The sequence below is a fragment of the Sus scrofa genome, chromosome 2 (assembly GCF_054392235.1).
Source record: "Sus scrofa isolate SSC_HxYL_T2T_F1_AM1 chromosome 2, Sscrofa_HxYL_maternal_Yorkshire_Landrace_v2.0, whole genome shotgun sequence".
Lineage (NCBI taxonomy): Eukaryota > Metazoa > Chordata > Mammalia > Artiodactyla > Suidae > Sus > Sus scrofa.
Genome location: NC_139384.1, coordinates 135,829,788 through 135,848,557, shown reverse-complemented (window position 1 = coordinate 135,848,557; position 18,770 = coordinate 135,829,788). Strand labels below are relative to the sequence as shown.

The 18,770-nt window shown below is 35.9% G+C and overlaps 1 long non-coding RNA gene across 8 annotated transcripts in view; it reads left to right on the top strand.

The window, feature by feature from the left end:
- LOC102160311 (uncharacterized) overlaps window positions 1–18,770 on the top strand; it is a 462,347-nt gene that overhangs the window by 189,725 nt on the left and 253,852 nt on the right. Inside the window, exon 6 of one of the 8 annotated variants that reach the window (XR_014838659.1) lies at window positions 7,896–9,284. The exons of the other annotated variants lie outside the window; for them this stretch is intronic. This is a non-coding gene — a long non-coding RNA (uncharacterized LOC102160311). Of the gene's footprint in view, window positions 1–7,895; window positions 9,285–18,770 lie in introns of those variants that run through there. 8 annotated transcript variants of the gene reach the window in all.

The following is an 18,770-nucleotide window of genomic DNA, read 5'->3' as shown; positions in this document are numbered from 1 at the left end:
TACCTAAAGTCAGCTCAACATCCTCTTGCATCACACATGCACAATTCTATTATGTATTGACAAGGGAACACAGGAAATAGGGATTCCCTTATTCTATACAGTGTAAGAATTTAAGAAGATGTTTCATGAAACTAGGTTATTTTAGGTAATATGAGGAATAATGTTTTTAGACTGAAAAATATATTTTTATTTATTTATTTTTTTTAATCTGGATTAATGAGGGCAACTTGAGCATGCCGGAGAAACTACCAACTCAAGGAGATCTATCCCCTTGTTTTTAGATGTGTGACATCTAAGCAGGACGTTACTTCCTGGAGCTTAGTTTTCTTTTGATGAAGCAAAGAAAGTTTGTACTAGATAGAAATCAAGGCTGACAGCTCTTATATCTGTGAAGCAGTAAGAAATAAAAACAGCAGATTTTTGAGTGAGAGAATTTTTGAGGATGAGGGACTGAAGTTGCAGTTCACTGTAGCACACAGCTGGATCTCTGACACCCCATGCAGGCTTTGTGTTCTGATCTACTGTTCAGATGTGGGAGGCTCTGTGGTTGTCTTTGCTCAGATATGACACTGCAAAGCTCTCCATGAGGAACTTTTGAATATCATAACAAATAGGTATATTTTGTAACACAAATTAAATACATTTTGATACTTTAAAGACCCAGCTGCTCTTCTCTTTTGTAGCTGTGCAAAAACAATTGTATTTTATTCTTTCATTTATTTGAAAGAAGCTAACAATGTATTTTTGTCTTTATTTTAGCTAGTGTTGTAGAAATAGGGTGGAGGGGCAACCACTAAGTGTTTCATTATAAAGAAGGAAAGTCTATTCCTAATGACAATTCATTTTTAAAAGGGGATTTTTGTAAACTTAAGAGTACCAATGGATGTATCCTAAATTGATCTAGAATTAAAAATAGATAGCTAATATATCAAGTTTAGTATGTTTTTATATTGGAATCATTTATTCATTCCTAAAATAAACCATGGCTATCCTCAAAAAAGCAGCATTTTATACCCATTGTGATATTTAACCATCAGAGATGCTTATGGAAAATCATTCTTAAAATATAGAATAATAATTGCTTTATGAGTTTCTCCAGTGGAAACACTCCTAACTTGTGGCCTCCAGTGGTCTAGGAATTTGTAAAATTTTATGTATAATTTTATGTACATGCATATTTTCAGGAGAGAAAAACCAAAGCTGTTATCAGATTCTCAAAGAAGTCCCTGATTTCTTTAAAAATATAAATGTTGGGAGTTCCCGTCGTGGCACAGTGGTTAACAAATCTAAGAACCATGAGGTTGCAGGTTCGGTCCCTGGCCTTGCTCAGTGGGTAAAGGATCTGGCGTTGCTGTGAGCTGTGGTGTAGGTTGCAGATGCGGCTGGGATCACGCGTTGCTGTGGCTCTGGCATAGGCCGGGGGCTACAGCTCCGATTCGACCCCTAGCCTGGGAACCTCCATATGCCACGGAAGCGGCCCAAGAAATGGCAAAAAGGGAGTTCCCGTCGTGGCGCAGTGGTTAACGAATCCGACTAGGAACCATGAGGTTGCGGGTTCGGTCCCAGCCCTTGCTCAGTGGGTTAACGATCCGGCGTTGCCGTGAGCTGTGGTGTAGGTTGCAGAGGCGGCTCGGATCCCACGTTGCTGTGGCTCTGGCGTAGGCCGGCGGCTACAGCTCCGATTCGACCCCTAGCCTGAGAACCTCCATATGCCGCAGGAGCAGCCCAAAAAATGGCAAAAAAAAAAAAAAAAAAAAAAAAGAAATGGCAAAAAGACAAAAAAAATAAGTAAATAAAAATAAAAATATAAATGATTACTAACTATAGTTGTAAAACTAAGAAATGCTTTCTTTGGCAACTCTTTAGATGTACATACTAGAAATATTTATTAAGAGAAAGAACTACCACACTGCAGAAGCTGCAATAGATGTTCAATAAATGTTAGCTAAATTTCCATTGAGAGGCCTAAGGCAAAAGTTGCTAAAGATCATATTGAAAAGAAGGAAATGACACTACGTTGGAAAATATAAAGAAAGAAAAAGTTTTAGGAGTTCCTGTTGTGGCTCACTGGTAATGAACCTGAATAGTATCCATAAGGACACAGGTTTGATCCATGGCCTTGCTCAGTGGGTTGAGGACCCATGTTGCCATGAGCTGTGGTGTAGGTCGCAGGTGCAGCTTGGTGAATCCCAAGTGGCTGTGGCTGTGGTGTAGGCCACTGGCTATAGCTCCGATTCGACTCTTAGGCTGGGACCTTCCATATTGCTGCGAGTGCAGCCCTAAAAAGCAAAAAGAAAAAAAGCATTTTAAAAAATAAAGAAGAAATGGAGTTTTGAATAGATGAAGGAAGATTGAAAGCAATGATATATTTTATTTATTTTTTGGATTTTTTAAAATTTTTAATCATTTTTAATTTTTTCTATTATAGTTGATTTACAGTGTTCTGTCAATTTCTACTGTATAGTAAAGTGACCCAGTCACACACATTCTTTCTCAAATTATCCTCCATCATGTTCCATCACAAGTGACTAGATATCATTCCCTGTGCTATACAGCAGGATCTCACTGCTGATCCACTGCAAATGTAATAGTTTGCATCTCTTAACCCCAAATTCCAGTCCATCCCACTCCGTTCCCCCTCCCCCTTGCCAACCACAAGTCTGTTCTCCAAGTCCATGAGTTTCTTTTCTGTAGAAAGGTTCATTTGTGCCATATATTAGAATCCAGATATAAGTCATATACATTGTCTTTCTCCTTCTGACTGACTTCACTTAGTATGAGAGTCTCTAGTTCCATCCATGTTGCTACAAATGGCATTATTTTGTTTTTTTTAATGGGTGAGTAGTATTCCATTGTGTATATATACCATATCTTCTTAATCCATTCATCTGTCAATGGACATTTAGGTTGTTTCCATGTCTTGGGTATTGTGAATAGTGCTTCAGTGAACATACAGGTGCATGTATATTTTTCAAGGGAAGTTTTGTCTGGATATATGCCTAAGAGTGGGATTTCTGGGTCATAGGGTAGTTATATGTTTCGTTTTCCAAGGTGCCTCCATACTGTTTTCCAGAGTAGTTGTACCAATTTACATTCCCACCAACAGTGTAGCAAGGATCCCTTTTCTCCACACCCTCTCCAGCTTTTGTTATTTGCTGACTGGTTAATGATGGCCATTCTGACAGGTCTGAAGTGGTATCTTGTAGTAGTTTTGATTTGAATTTCTCTAATAATCAGTGATGTTGAACATTTTTTCATGTGCCTGTTGGCCATCTGTATATCATCTTTGGAGAAATGTCTATTCAGGTCTTTTGCTCATGTTTCAATTGGTTGTTAGCAATAAATAGTGCTAGATGGATTACATATTCATATAGAAAAAAAAGTATCTTCATTCCTATATCATACCATACACAAAGTCAAGATGGCTTACATATGGGTTGCAGTCTAAATGTAGAAGGCAAACCACTAAAGATTTTTTTCTTTTGTAAGCACAAAGGAGAATATTTTCTTGATTCTTTATAGGCAAAGATTTCTTAAATTGAATACAAAGAAGTACCCATGATAGAAGTTAGAATTTATAAATTTATCTATACTAAAATTAAAGAACTTCTCTTCAACAAAAGAGAGCATTAAGGCACAACTCAGTGTGGGGAAATTTATTTTATTACAACTATATATAAAGTATTTATAGCCATAATTTTTAAAGAACTCTTGCAAATTAAAGAAAAAAATTTAAAAAATTGACCCAGTAGAAAAATAGGCAAAATATTTGAACAACAAAAATAATGTAAATTAACACATGACAAGTACCCCAACTCAGTTAACAAAGAGATGCCAATTAAACCAAAGTTCCATACCACTGCACACCCATCAGAATGCCTAAAATTAAAAGATAGAGAGACAAGACCAAGTGATGATTAGTCTGTGAAGCAAGTGGGAACACAAATACTTGAGAGTGAAAATTGATATAACTGTCTTGTAAAACTGGTATTATTCACTAATTTTGGACATACATACACACTATGACCCAGTACTTCTACTACTTGACAAACATCCAACAGAAATGCACACTTATTTTCATAAATAGATACATACAAATGTTCATCAAAGCACAATCTGTAATAACCCCAAACCTCAAGATATTCAACTATTTATCATTGGGATAATGGATAAGAAGAAAAGATTCCATATTCACACAGTGGAATACTACTCTATAGAATGAATGATCTATAACACACAACAATATACAAGAATTTCATAAGCATGTTGAATTAAGGAAATCAGATACATGGTATATACTGTATGAGTCTATTTATATCAAGTATGAAGACAAAATCTATTGTGAGATAAAATATACAAACAACTTAGACAGCTCAACATCACAAAAACCAACAACCCAATCGAGAAACGGGCAAAAGATCTGAACAGACATTTCAGCATTTCGGAATGTGTGTGACTGGGTCCCTTTGCCGTATAGTAGAAATTGACAGGACACTGTAAACCAACTATAATGGAAAAAATAAAAAATACAAAAAAGAAAAATTATCTTTTTATGACAAAAATCAGAAAGTGGTGAGCTTATAGGAAATGATTGGTGGGGGGCATGAAGGCCTTTTATGGGTGCTGGTGCTGGTCTATTTCTTGATTTGGGCTTTGCTAACATGAATGCATGGAATTAGTGGAGGTTCATAGTATACTATACTTTTAAAATATGTATACTGTACTTCAATAAAAAATAATCAGTTAAAAATAATGTGGAACATTTTTTAAAGTATTTATTTTAATTTAAAAATCTAGATACTTTGCTAGATTCCAGTACTTTATTACTAGTGGAGAAGACTGCAGCACTGGGTGAAGTATACATGTACTTTATTATGACCTCCTTTTGCACAGTGGAATAAGAGGCCACAATATGTCACCAGGGAAGTTTCCCAGGAGGAAAGACTGCTATAATGATGCGTTCTTCTGAAAACGTATTATTTGCTGAAATAAACACTTCAGCTGCTCTGAGGATTTAGAGAAACTGTTCATTAAACTGCAAGAGAATGACACAAGAAGTCACTGAACAGAAAATACATAACCTGCTATGTAGCTTTTCCGTCTCAGATAACTTGGAGATTAATGAGATTAGATTGGTGAAAATTGCTCTGTTCTTTCCAACCCAAATCAAATATAAACAAACTAATTGAAAAACATCTCATATCCTAACATGTTCCAAAGATATTTTTGTTTGTTTGTTTTTAAGAAGAGTAGCTTCAGATACCTTTAAAAATGTATAGACCCTTAGAAAAACTATTTGGTTATGGGAATAGTTATCCAAAGATAAATTACTGGGTTTATTAATGTAACAATGTGAGACTAACAGCTTATAAGAAATGAGCAATCAATGTGATTCTTGAGCCCTTTCTTAGAAATAGCTTTCTCCATGTACTTTCCCAGCTATATGCTTTTGTTTGTGTGATTCTTTCTGCTCACTGTGTTTATGCCTATTTAGGAATAGCTATTTCATATGAACTCTGCTGGGAAAAATCTGAGTATCTTGTTTTGTATTTGCTGGCATGTTAATTGATGAGTTTTAAGCCACTAGTAAAGGAAAATAATGAATATAATCAATATCAATATTCAAACAGATAAAAGGAACCAATTTATGAGAAGGTAAATTATGTTAAATCCTTCAATATGAAGTACTATATTTGCCCATTCTAAGACTCGGTTGGAAAATGAAAGATAAAAGCACATTGGAGAGTTAAGAGACTAATAGATAAGGATCTATGGGATTAGCACTTGGAGATTTTAAGAAAATCGGGAAACACTTTATTTTGATTTTTTTTCAAAGATTGTGTAGTATGAATTACTACATATAACATTAAGCTACTGATTTTCTGAAAGTTTTCTCTAAAAAGCTATAAAATGTTCCCTTAAGCCTCTTTGAACATCCCTGAATATACTGAAAATAGTAAATAACTGCTGCTGTTTTGGAAAAGCAAGAGGAGGGGAAATAGAAAGGAGGGAGCAGAAATAGATAAGCCTGGGGAAATAGGAGTGGGGACCATAAAGGTGTGCCTTATCATGTCCTTGGACTTGACTTCAGCTCCCTGAGTAGAAATTTGTCTCAAGGGAACTGGATGGGGGGTGGTAAAACAAAGGAGATGCCTTCATCACTGTTGCCCAATAAATAAGTCTCAGGGAATCCATCTGTATTAGTTTACTAAGGCTACTGTCACAAATTACCAGAAACTAGGGGGTTTAAAACAGAAAATATTTATTTATTTATTTATTGTCTTTTTTAGGGCCACACCTGTGGCATATGGAGGTTCCCAGGCTAGGGGTCCAATTGGAGCTGTAGCCACTGGCCTATGCCACAGCCACTCAGGATGTGAGCCCAGTCTGTGACCTACACCACAGCTCATGGCAATGCCAGATCCTTAACCCAATGAGCAAGACCAGGGATCAAACCCATGTTCTTGAAATCCTAGTTGGATTCGTCAACTGCTGAGCCATGACGGGAACTCCAGAAAACAATTTATACTTTTAAAATTATGGAGGCCAGAAAGCCTGATGCTCTAGGGAATAAAACAATTCATGCTTGTTCCATCTTCTGGTGACTGCATTTTTTTGCTACTTCCATCTTTCTTAGCTTGTGGCTACATTACTCCACTCTTTACCTCTGCAGTTATGTTGCCTCTTGCTTTTCTATATGTCTTTTTCCTCTGCTTGTCTTTGTCAAAACTCCCTCTGCCTCTCTATAAATGAATGTATTTAGAGCCCACTTGAATAATCCAGGCGAAACTCCTGCTCTCAAGATCTTTAACATAACTTTGGGGCTGCTATTCAGCCCAGAGCACTATCAGATGATTTTTAAAAATACAATGCTTCACATTTAGAAACTAAATGTAAACAGCTTCATTTCTTCTGACTTGCATTATAACCAGCTCTAGTCCTATTTAGATAACTTTTCATAGCGTTCAAAGTTTGAAATAGCCGCAGGTTTACAGACTTGGGCCAGGACTGGGAGGTGAAATCCAATTTGCCCATTTCATAGAGGAGAAAACCACCAGCCAAATAATGTGGCAAAGAAAACAAAGTTAAACCAAGAAATGAAACTTAGAACCTTGTACCATTGCTCTTTTTACTTCATCAAACTGAATGAGATATTACATACTAATTGGCTTAAGTAATTCATTCCTAAAAACTACTAAGTAGGGGTTCCTGACGTGGCTCAGTGGAAACGAGTCCAACGAGGAACCGTGAGCTTGCGGGTTCATGCCTGGCCTCGCTCAGTGGGTTAAGGATGTAGTGTTGCTGTCAGCTATGCTGTAGGTCACAGATGTGGCTCAGATCCTATGTTGCTGTGGCTGTGGTGTAGGGCGACAGCTGCAACTCCGATTGGACCCCTAGCCTGGGAACCTCCATATGCCGTGAGTGCGGCCCTAAAAAGCAAAAAAACAAAAAACAAACCACTCAGTAAAGTTTTTTTATCTTAACTTGTCAATAAAACTAACAAATGCTATATTTTTTAATGATTACTTAACATAACTTAATAATAAACAATCAACTAGTTAAGAACAAAAGTACAATTTACATATATACAATAATAAATGAAATTACAGTACTGTCTCTAAAATGAAAAATATGTTAAGCAAACCACTCAAAGGCCCTTTTGTATTTGTCACTTTTCATTTTGAGCTTTCTTATCCATTCAGGCGTTTGCAGTATAACTTCAAAAGATGCTATTACTTTGAAGAAATTCTTTGTTTTTGTCCTTTGTAGGGTCTGTTACTAGTTGACTAGGAATACTAACATGAATTGCTTTGTAAGAATGGCATTGCTCAGAGAGAACATCAATAGCTGAACAGAGCATACATTTTCCTAATACTATGCCATCTATTTTTCAGAATTATAGGAATGCATGACTCCACATAAAAGTACATGTGGTTTTTCTCATTATGAAGAACTTCTTTGGAAATCAGAGATGAAAGTGGAAGTGAAAGTGAATCCTGTCTACGCATGGAGGAATCTGGTGTCCACAAGATAAAAACAGGGAATTCAATTAGAAAAGTGAGAAAAATGTATGTGCCAGGAAGGGAGAGAAGAGGAGTGATAGAGGGATTGAGATAGAGAGAGGAACTGGAGTATTAAAAATGTCATTTGTACTTCCCACCCCTTCATCAACAAACACTGTTAGGAAATTTGAGATGATGGCAGTAGATTGGTCTTTGAGAATTAAACTTTAATTAACTACCTGGCTGTTGGTACATGGATATTAGAACAACTACACCTGAAAAAAAAAATTACACATCTTCCAAGCTGCAAAACCATTTATAATCTGTCTGAAGTAACAATTTACAGATAAAATGTGCCAGTCTGAAGTAATTTCTAGAGATGAATCAGTTAAATAGAACTAGAAAAAAAAGTTGCAGAGATAAATGTTTCCAGTATTCATTAGCATTGTCCAAGAAAAAGACTTGGCCCACGAACTTTAATATTTACACTTTGTAATTTAGTGAGTTGATAAATTTACTTACACTGAGAGGCAAAGAACATAGAAGCTCATGAAAAAACTTTTTTAGTTAACTAGCTGGATTTTCCTCATGAAACTCTTTTGTTTTTGCTTTAGGCTGCACCTGTGGCATATGGAAGTTCCCAGGCTAGGGGTCTAATCAGAACTGCAATTGCCAGTGTATGCCACAGCCACAGCAATGTGGGATCCAAGCTGCGTGTGTGACCTACACCACAGCTCGTGGCATTGTCAGAATCCCTGACCCACTGAGAGAGGGAATGAATCCACTAATTTTGGATTCATTTCTGCTGTGCCACGATGGGAACTCCCCCTCATGAAACTGTTTATCTTGATGAATGTGGTCATCCCTTGGTATTCTCAGGGTATTGCCTCCAGGATTCGCTTTAGATAACAATATCCAGGGATGCCCTTATTTAAATGGGGTAGTGTTCGCCTATAACCTATGCACATTTTCTTATGTACTTTAAATCATCTTTAGTTTATGCGTAATACCTAATGCCATGTAAATGCTGTGCAAATAGCTGTAAATGCAATGGAAATAGTTGCTGAAATGCAGCAAATTCAAGTTTTGCTTTTGAAACTTTTTGGAATTATTTTTTTTATCAGTATTTTTAATCTGCAATTGGTTGAATTCTTAAATGTAGAACCTGCAGATATGGAGGGCCAACGGTACTATCGATCTGTCTATCTGGTCAGTAACTAAAGATTTGACTCCAAAAATATTTCAATATAATAAAATAATTGAAAGAAACTTTTAGATAAATGCTCTGCCTTAGAGTGTTATTCTCTTGCCTGTTTCTTTTTGAGTTGGCATTTAGTCATGGGGGAAGGATATGACGTGTCATCTTGGTGATAAAGGTGCAAAAAGGGTCCTCAGTGTATGACGTTTTCAGGAATCTTGCTGATTTCTGTTGGATATAATTACTCGGGTTCACTACCTGACAAATGACAACTAGTCTGTTTCTATGTTCTGGTATACCATTTCCCAGGTTTTTTCCAGCTGACCTTGGTTCCTGTTGAGACAATCAACTCCCTAACCCAGTTTTTGGTCAGGGATCTCCCTGTTTTGCTATAGTCTGCCCAAGGCATGTTCATAGACTCTCAACTCCACTATTTTCAATCACCTATGGGACATGTGGGAACCTCCAGGCTTCTGTACACCATGCCACATGGTAGTTAAAGTAGCTTGGTCTTTATTATGCAGTTTATTTTGATACAGCCTTCTAAGTTTGCTTGGGTGTATTCTATAAGACAAGTAACTTATAGAATCCTAAATTTTCCTCAAACTTTATAACATCTCTCCCCTTTCTGGGATTTTGGCTTTGAGAAAGGATACCAGGCATGTGTTTGAGTATCTGCTTCTATCACTGATGAATCCTTACTGTCTTCTGTTTGTAATGTGAACATCTCCCTAAAAATAGAGCTTCTGTATTAAGACTACCAAGCCTGTATGTTAACTAAAATGACAGATAAAGGAATTAAGAACATTATTTCCTTGTAATAAATCCAGGTCTTTGAATGTATTTTCTTATAGCAGAGAGAAATGGATTATTCTTTTTATATTTTTACTGTGACAAGCTGTTAACCTTCTCTCCATCCCTATTTAGGTAGACAAAGTCCTTATTCTGAATTGAGGGATGTCACATGAATAGAGACGCAAAAGAGAAAAGCATAACTTAAATAGTTAAACCATTATTCCCCACCTTAACAGTGTTTGAGAGCATCCTGAATTAGGGTATCAAAGGATCAGGAGTGACTGGTGATAGTTAACATCATGAATTCCAGAGACAAGGGCGAGAGAAGAGAAACACTTGTCACTGATTTTGCATTCTTGATATAGTTAATATGTAATGTCAGTATAAATGTGATCTCTTCTGATAATCTTAAGGAATTTCATATGCTTGCTCTGAGAAGTACTTTTTAAAGCTGAAAGTTTTTTTTTTTTTTTTTTTTTGGTCTCTTGTTCTTTTAGGGCCACACCTGAGGCATTTGGAGGTTCCCAAATTAGACTAGGGGTCTAATTGGAGCTGTTGCTGCCAGCCTTTGCTAAAGCCACAGCAATGCCAGATCTGAGCCGCATCTGTGGCCTACATCATAGGCCATGGCAGTGCCAGATCCTTAACGCACTAAGTGAGGCCAGGGATTGAACCCTCAACCTCATGGTTCCTAGTCGGATTCGTTTCCCCTGCACCACCATGGGAACTCCAAAAAGCTGAAAGTTTTCCTAGACATGCAGTTGGGTTGGGTTTTCATATTATGTTTAATCCCTTAAATGTGGAAGTTGAGGTTATGGTAGGCATTTTTATGTCATGGTTTTCTTTTTCTTCTTCTTTTAACCATTAACTCCTTTCTGTTATTTGAGATCATCAACACAATTTTGGAAACATGAATTGCCTGGTTTAGTGTTTTTATGACTCTGTTCTCTACTCCCCTGAATCAATTTTTCATTCTGTGCTTCTTCCATATGGCACTCTATTTTCTGTATCTTTCAAAGGTAATCAACTCGTGATGGACAATATAATATACTCTTTGTGTGATGAAGCCTGTCAAATTCTGAATGGGGTTTTTATTATTGTTTGAGGATAAAGTGTATGTCTGTAGGTCTTCAGCTCACAGTTAAATTTTTGTCTCATTCCTGAATTTGGCAGCCCAGAGGATTTATTTGTATGGATTCCAAAAGTGAGAAGGAAGTAGAATTGTGATTCTCTAGGCCTTGGCATATTCTTAGGTTTTATAGAGTCCAAATATTTGGAACCAAATTTAAGTGACCATTTAAGACTACTCTCTCCTTTTCTTACTTCCTTCAGCCCTGTTGGCCACATTGATGTTCTTGGGGAGTTTTGCAATTCAGTCTTCTCTTTGAGAAATATGGCTATTCTGGGTTTAGGGATGATTTATTAAAATCAAGATGTCATCTCTTCACATAGTTCTCCTCTGACTTCTTTAACCAAACTGTGATGCCTCCCCCACCATACTCCTTTCATCAGTCACATTTTATTACACCATGCTTTTATTTCCACATAATGCTTAAAACTGTTGGCTATCATTACCGTAACAAAGTACCACAGGCTGGGTGACTTAAACAACAGAAATTTATTTTCTCAATCTCAAAAGCAAAGAAATTTGAAATCATTTCTTGTGAAGACATTTCCTTGGCTTGTAGATGACTGTCTTCTCTGTCTTAGTCTTCCCTTTGTGCTTATCTATGTCTGAATGTGTTTTATCTATGCCCACTCTAATGACAGCATTTTAACTTCATTACCTTTTAAAGGTCCTTACCTCTGAGAGCAGTCACTTTGAGGGACTTGATGTTAGGATTCCAACATATGAATTTTTTTTTGTTGGAGGGTGCACAATTCAACTATCTGTAACAACTAATAACCATCTATAGTACGTGGTTTTTTTTTTTTTTTTTTTTTTTTTTTTTTTTTTTTTTTTAGGGCTGAACCTGTGGCATATGGAAATTCCCAGGCTAAGGGTTGAATTGGAGCTGCAGCTGCCGGCCTGCACCACAGCCACAGAGACTCCAGATCCTTAACCCACTGAGCACTGGGTAGGACCAGGGGTGGAAACAAGGTCCTCAGGAATACAAGTCAGGTTTGTTACCACTGAGCCATGACAGGAAATCCCTCCTCTTCTTTATTCACTTCTTTTTTTTTTTTTCTTCCCCACAGAAATGAATAAAGATCAGGGCTCTATCTGTCTTTCTCCACATGGTGTACTAACACCTAACCTAGTGCCCAACTCAGAGTATAGGCTCAGTGGTCTTTATTTTTAATCTAAATTAATCAAACAAATATGATAATTATCCCTACATTCTAAAGTTTACTCATTATTGGTGTTACTAAAATTCTCCTGCCACATCCTTAGAGGGATATAAAGAAACATAAAATAGGAAAATGATGTAAACTTTAGTAATTTCTTGTTCTAAGTTCATAACCTGAGCTAAGCGGATGATGCTCAGGCGATAGCTACCTTTCCTCTTTTGGCACCCTTTCTGTGTGGTTCAATACTACTACAGATTTCTGGAGGTCAGATAGCTGGTACAACCTTATTTCTGGGCATGTCTATGAAGGTGTGTCTAAGAGATTAGAATCTGAATCAGCAGACTGAATAAAGGAGACTGCCTTCACCAGTGCAGGTGGACATCATCCTGTATCTTGATGGTCCGAATAGAACAAAAAGATGAATTTGTGCCCTCTGAGCTGAGACACCCATCTTCTCCCGCCCATGGGTATAGGTGCTCCTGTTTCTTGGCACTTCGGACCCATAGCAGGACTTAGAACACAGGCCCCATTATTCTGAGACTTCTGACTCAGACTGAATCACATCACTGGCTTTCTTGGTTTTCCAGCTTAATCATATTGGTTACGTTTGGGGAATCCTGATTAATACAGTATCCTTGGTTCTTTCTAGGATTTACTCCTTCCTATAAAAAGAAAAGCCCTTTCTGCTTAGCTTTTGAGAGCATTGCAGATCTTAGTCGAGCAATTATCAACTATCTTCCTCCCCTTACTGCAATAATATTTTAAAATATAGTCTCTCCTTAGGTAAGTCTGAATTTGTATTTCACGTCATAAATGTATCATCAAAAATGTATTTATATATTACTTGAAGATCAAGAAAATACAATTCATAGACTTGGCTTCCTGTAATTTGTCTTGATATTTGTATGAGCTAAAAATAAAATAAAGACTACTCAAAGGACAGGTTCACTTCATCTTAATGATATATTTTTTTCTTTTTCTTTTTTAGGGCTGCACCAGAGCGAATGGAAGTTTCCAGGGTAGTGGTCAAATCAGAGCTACAGCTGTCATCCTATACCACAGTTCATAGCAGGGCTGGAACTTTAACCCACTGAACCTACATCCTCATGGATACTAGTCAGGTTCATTACCATTGACCCACATAGGAACTCCATTAGACAGGTTCTTAACCCTCTGAGCCACAATGGGAACTCCCCATCCCAACTATTTTTCATAAACTTAATTCTTGGCTGCAGTAGAGAATACATTTGCATTTCAGAATACACACTACTGCTTTTTCTTGTGTTTTTTTTTTTCAAATAAAAATTATATACTGAAAATATTTACAACTGAGAAATTGGGTGAATTAAAGAAAATGAATTGACGATGCTGATTACTAATTAGATGATCTTGTTTCAGGGATTAAAATTTATGTAAAGAACAAAATTTTTGTAGAAAGTCTGCTAATAAATTAGAAGAAAAGAATGTGAACTCTGAAAAACTTTGTTTTATTAGCTTGAGTACAATAATTTTTGTCCTTTTGATGCTTTGGGGATTGGCAAACTTGTTTGAAGAGTCAGTAATCTCAGAGGTCCTGAAGATCACCTTCTAATTAAAGATTCATTAGAACTACCCACAGACCTCAGAAAAACTGTTACACTCACAGTTAATAGTTTATTACAGTGAAAGAATACATATTAAAATCAGCAGAGGTAAGACGTGCTTGGAGCAGAGTCCCAGCTCAAGATCCCAGTTGCCCTCTGTCAGAGGAATTGTTTGGATAATGTGCTTGATTTCTGCAGCAGCAGTGTGTGACAATATGTATGAAGTCTTGGTTACCCATGACACTCATCCAAGCCTTGCTATTCAGAGTTTTTATCGTACTTGGTCTCCAGATGCTCTAGAGGTTACAAACTGATAATTTGTGACCTAAGGACCACATCATAAGTTATACTGTTAGCATGAACTATATGGCACAGCTCAAGGTTCCAGATAAACAGAGACACTCTTGGCAGGCAGGTTATTCCAAGGGCATAGATGTTAACTCCCAGGGGCCAGTCAAGGGCCAGACCTTTCCTTGAAAGCTACCAGGTTTGAATGCCGCAAATCTGATGAGTCAAACCTATTTCTGTAAAGCGCCGGGTAGTAAATATTTTTGGCCTTGTTGGCAGTATGGTCTCAGTCAAAACTACTCAATTCTGCCTGTTAACAGAAACACATAGCAACACAAATAAATGTGCAGGACTGTGTTCTCACAAAGTTTTATGTACAAAAACCGATGAAAGACAATATTTGACTCACAGGTCATAGCTTGCAAATTCCTGGCCTAAAGTAATACAAAATAAAATTGAATGCTGGGAGTTTGACGATTGAATCCCGTTGAGTGGATAGCCTTACTTTAATCTTCATTTCTTTGAATGGAGACTAAGAGTAACAGTTTCTAAAGAATTACTTCCAACATGACGAAGAACTGGTAAGCCTTAAAATAACTTTATTCTTTCATAATGAATTTGAAGTTAAATGTCTGTTACATGAATATTTAATGAAAGTCCTCCTTCTTATACAAATACGTTTATTATTTTCTTTTTATGATGTTAATCTGAAATGAGGCAAAAAGGGAATTATAACATACCTAGATGAAAAGTCAGATTACCTGTAGTAGAAGAGAATGGCGAATTTTTTTAATTAATTTGGAAATACTGATAATTATATCTCATGGTCCTCATGGCCTTTTTACTTCTTTGAGGAATCTTTAATTTTCTTTCATGAGTTAATCATGTTTTAGGTTCAGTATGACACAAAATTTTGAATACAAAAGTTTTTTTTTAATTGAGGTTTTCAGATGAAAAAATCAGAAAAACATCACCTTATTTTTATTATCTAAATAGAACTATGAAATATAACAGTCGGAAACTACTCAATTGTTTCTTTAGCACAGGAGATGCTAATTCTACAGATGAGAATATTGTGTGATAAGAATAGCTTGATTTAAAATAGCTCAAAACTCTGGTTTTGGGGAATACAGTAACTTTGGGCATATTTTATTCATCTCTGAGCCGCACCTTTCTGTAACACAGATTATATTGTTCTCAAAGGTTTGTAAAAAGATTTAATTGAAAATAATTAAAGATACTTTGTATATAATAGAACTTAGTTATCATTATAAATGAGATTTGTTGAGTACTATATACTAGGTACAGTGCTAAAGTACCTTGCATTCATTTTCTCATTTAATGCTCCCAATGACCCAGTGAGGTTGGCTCTATTGTTACTTTAATTTTTCAGATCAGGAAACAAGATTAACCAAATGAGGAAAGGAGTGAAATGAAACAAACTATTAGTGATAAGAGCTCAGCATTTAGTTGTCTCTACCTAAATCTCTAGTTCATGCTCCTAACCAGTATCCCAGATGTTACAGTGGTCTCATTACCTCGTAGTGGTGATGACCATGGTGTTTTGTTCCATTTTGTCTTTTTCCCTCTTGAAAAATTCATGAAATTTCACCTAAATTTTAAATTTCTGGATTCTCTTGAATACTCTGTACTTGCATGGCAGTGATAAGCTAGAGCTGAGGAGTAAATAGTTCCAGTTAGGGGAAGTGAGTGTTCTCCAATTTATTACAAATCTTTACTACCTTATGTTGGCCACTCTAATAATTCTCTTATCTGCTGCTTCTAAGGACATTTTGGGAGCTTTGCTCAATTGATGCATTTCAATTTTTTGCCTTCAGAGAAGTTAAATGACTCTCTTAGAATAAGTTATAAACTCAAAATAGGAAAAGTTCTCCTGTCTTTTTTTTTTTTTAGTGGCTTCTAAACTTTGAATATCTATACCAAAAATATTTTTAATTCAAACTTACAATGTATGTATATTTTATACATTATGCCATCAACCTATTAAATGTTAGTAAAACGTTAACTGTATTTTACATAAAATATTTCCTCATATTTTCTTCCTATACTCAAATGATTGTTTTACACAGTTCTGGAGAAATACATCTCCTGTTTTGGAGCTTTCTAATTGGCCTAATCCTAGAAGCAGTGTCTTGTTTAAAACTAGGTCTAGGAAGTTCCCTGGTGGCTTATCAGGTTAAGGACCTGTTATTGTCACAGCTGTGGCTTGGGTCACTGCTGTGGCACAGGTTCAGTCCCTGGCCCTGGAACTTCTTCATGCTGCAGATGTGGCCAAAAAATAAAATAAAACTAGGTCTAGAATTACTGATTTCTAATCCAGTCTCCTTGGATTGGCTCTGACTTCCTACAGAACAGCAAAATTTTGTTTTAAGAATCAAAGCTGTGCTATATGACAGAAATGTTCCAGCCATTTATGCTTGTTTTGGCAGGGAAAAAAAACATGATATTTGTTTATTGCTAATTTATCTGAATGCAGTGGCTAAGTTTTAAAGTAGATGTTCAAAGATAGAAATGTTTTTTTTTGGAAAATCTCAGCAACTTCTTTATTTTGGGATACCATTAACTATCCCAGGACAATTTGAGATGATGAAAGAAGAAATTAGTGTTCTTGACAATTTTCTTAAGTTACTTTGGAAAAACAGTAAGGATAAGTTAATTATATTTAGTAAATTCATTTAATTCTCTAAACAGTTTTACAAAGTAGATAATACTACTATCCCACTATTTTAATTTAGTGCACACACTACAGCTGCCTTTCTGGAAGAGTTTAGTTACTGGGCTTGGATCAGTCTCCTTCCATGGCAATAGGATCTGTCTCTTTAGTCTGCTCCAGACGATTGGTGGTGGTGGCTGCCTGGACCACTCTGTTGAGGAAGATTCTGAAACCTCATCTAGAAATGATGCTGTGACAGGTTTTCCTATCAGCATAGGTGTGTAGGTAATGACAGGATGTATACCGTATTTTGCCAATGTGTATTTGGGATACATTATTTAGGCTATTTTCACATAATTGAAAGTTCTCATTTTCTTATCTCTGATATTTAATTTTTGGGCTACTTTTGATTTCTAAATTAAATACAATTAAACAATCCTATCTCAGTATTAACATTTACATATAATGTGATCTTAAGTTTTTCATAAACCTAAAATCTCCATATCCTCCTCTAAAAAATGAGCTGATAATAGTACCTATCTCATAATGTTTTTATGATGATTAATTTAAAATATATATAAAGCACTTTACACTGTGCTTGGCTAATAGTGAGCCCTCAATAAAGATTAGCTATAATAATTTTATTCTATCAATGCTTTGAGGTTTTAAAGCCAACAGGGTGTCTTTACTACTGAATAGATTTGTGGATTTTTTTTTTTTCTTCTGAGGCCATGCCTCCAAAAGTAAGCAATTTCCCATAGAATTTCTAGAAAAGGAAAACTTTACTTTGTAAAAAATAAATTGGAAAATGCCTGTGAGATAAGAGCCTTCATTATAAGTGTTTGGGAAAAATGAAATAAAAGTTGAGAAATTCCAAAGTATAAATTCAAGGACCTGGACGGGTTTTGTAATATTTTAAAAATTAAAGCCAGTGCCAGACTCAGGATATATCTGTGTGCTTAGGCCAAGTATATAGCAAGCAGCCGGACACTAAGATGGGAATCTACCTACCATTTTCTCATAGTCAGTTTTAAGAGAGTATGCAGAAAGATATCCCTGGGGCTTTGACTGAGAAATTGACATTCTCAATTGAAATAGATGCATGGGACTTCCTGAATTGGTTCAAAATAATCTGACCTAATGTAAGTTGGCCTTAGAATTTGCTTGTAATCAGTAGTCACCAAAGGCAAGGGCTCTGCTAAAGAAAAAAAATCTCCATCCTAACATTAAAAAAAAAAATCTGAATTTATTTTCTGCAGAGAATTAATGACCATATAAATATATTTTCTTTAAAAGATAATAGTAGAAAATATGGTTAAATATATTTTGCCATTCACTTATTGAAATGTTATGAAGCCATGAAAATAATTATTATATACATTATGTATTGCCATGAAAAATTACAATATTGAAATACTAAGTGATTAAAAAAAAACAGAACAAAGGAATGAAATGAAATTTGAATGTAACTACATAGAATATGGGCATAGACAAACACTAGAAGGCAATCTGCTAATATGAGCATTGGTTTAGTTTTAAGGTAGAGGGGGATATACAATAGTTTTTCCCCTAAACTTTAAAAATAATCCAAGTCAGTGATTCTGTTATTTGGTAATTTTTGTTTTACTTAAAATATAAGAGAGAAAAGGAAGTGACTATGTTGGATGATCCACACTTTTTGTTGCAAGAAATAAAAGGAAATCACTATGATCCAAACATTTTTTTGTTGCTACATAGAGTAAGACTTTTAAAGCTTTATTTCAAGTACAACATTATATTTGCTTTTATTCTCACAAGTGTCCATATACCTAAAGGGGATGCTTTAAGTCCTTTGTGTTATTAAAGCCTGAATTAGAATGAAAAGGTGCCAAAACACAGGTTATCAAAGGAGAATCTGCTCTAAGTTATGAGAATTGTCCTTTATAAAATTCCGAAGG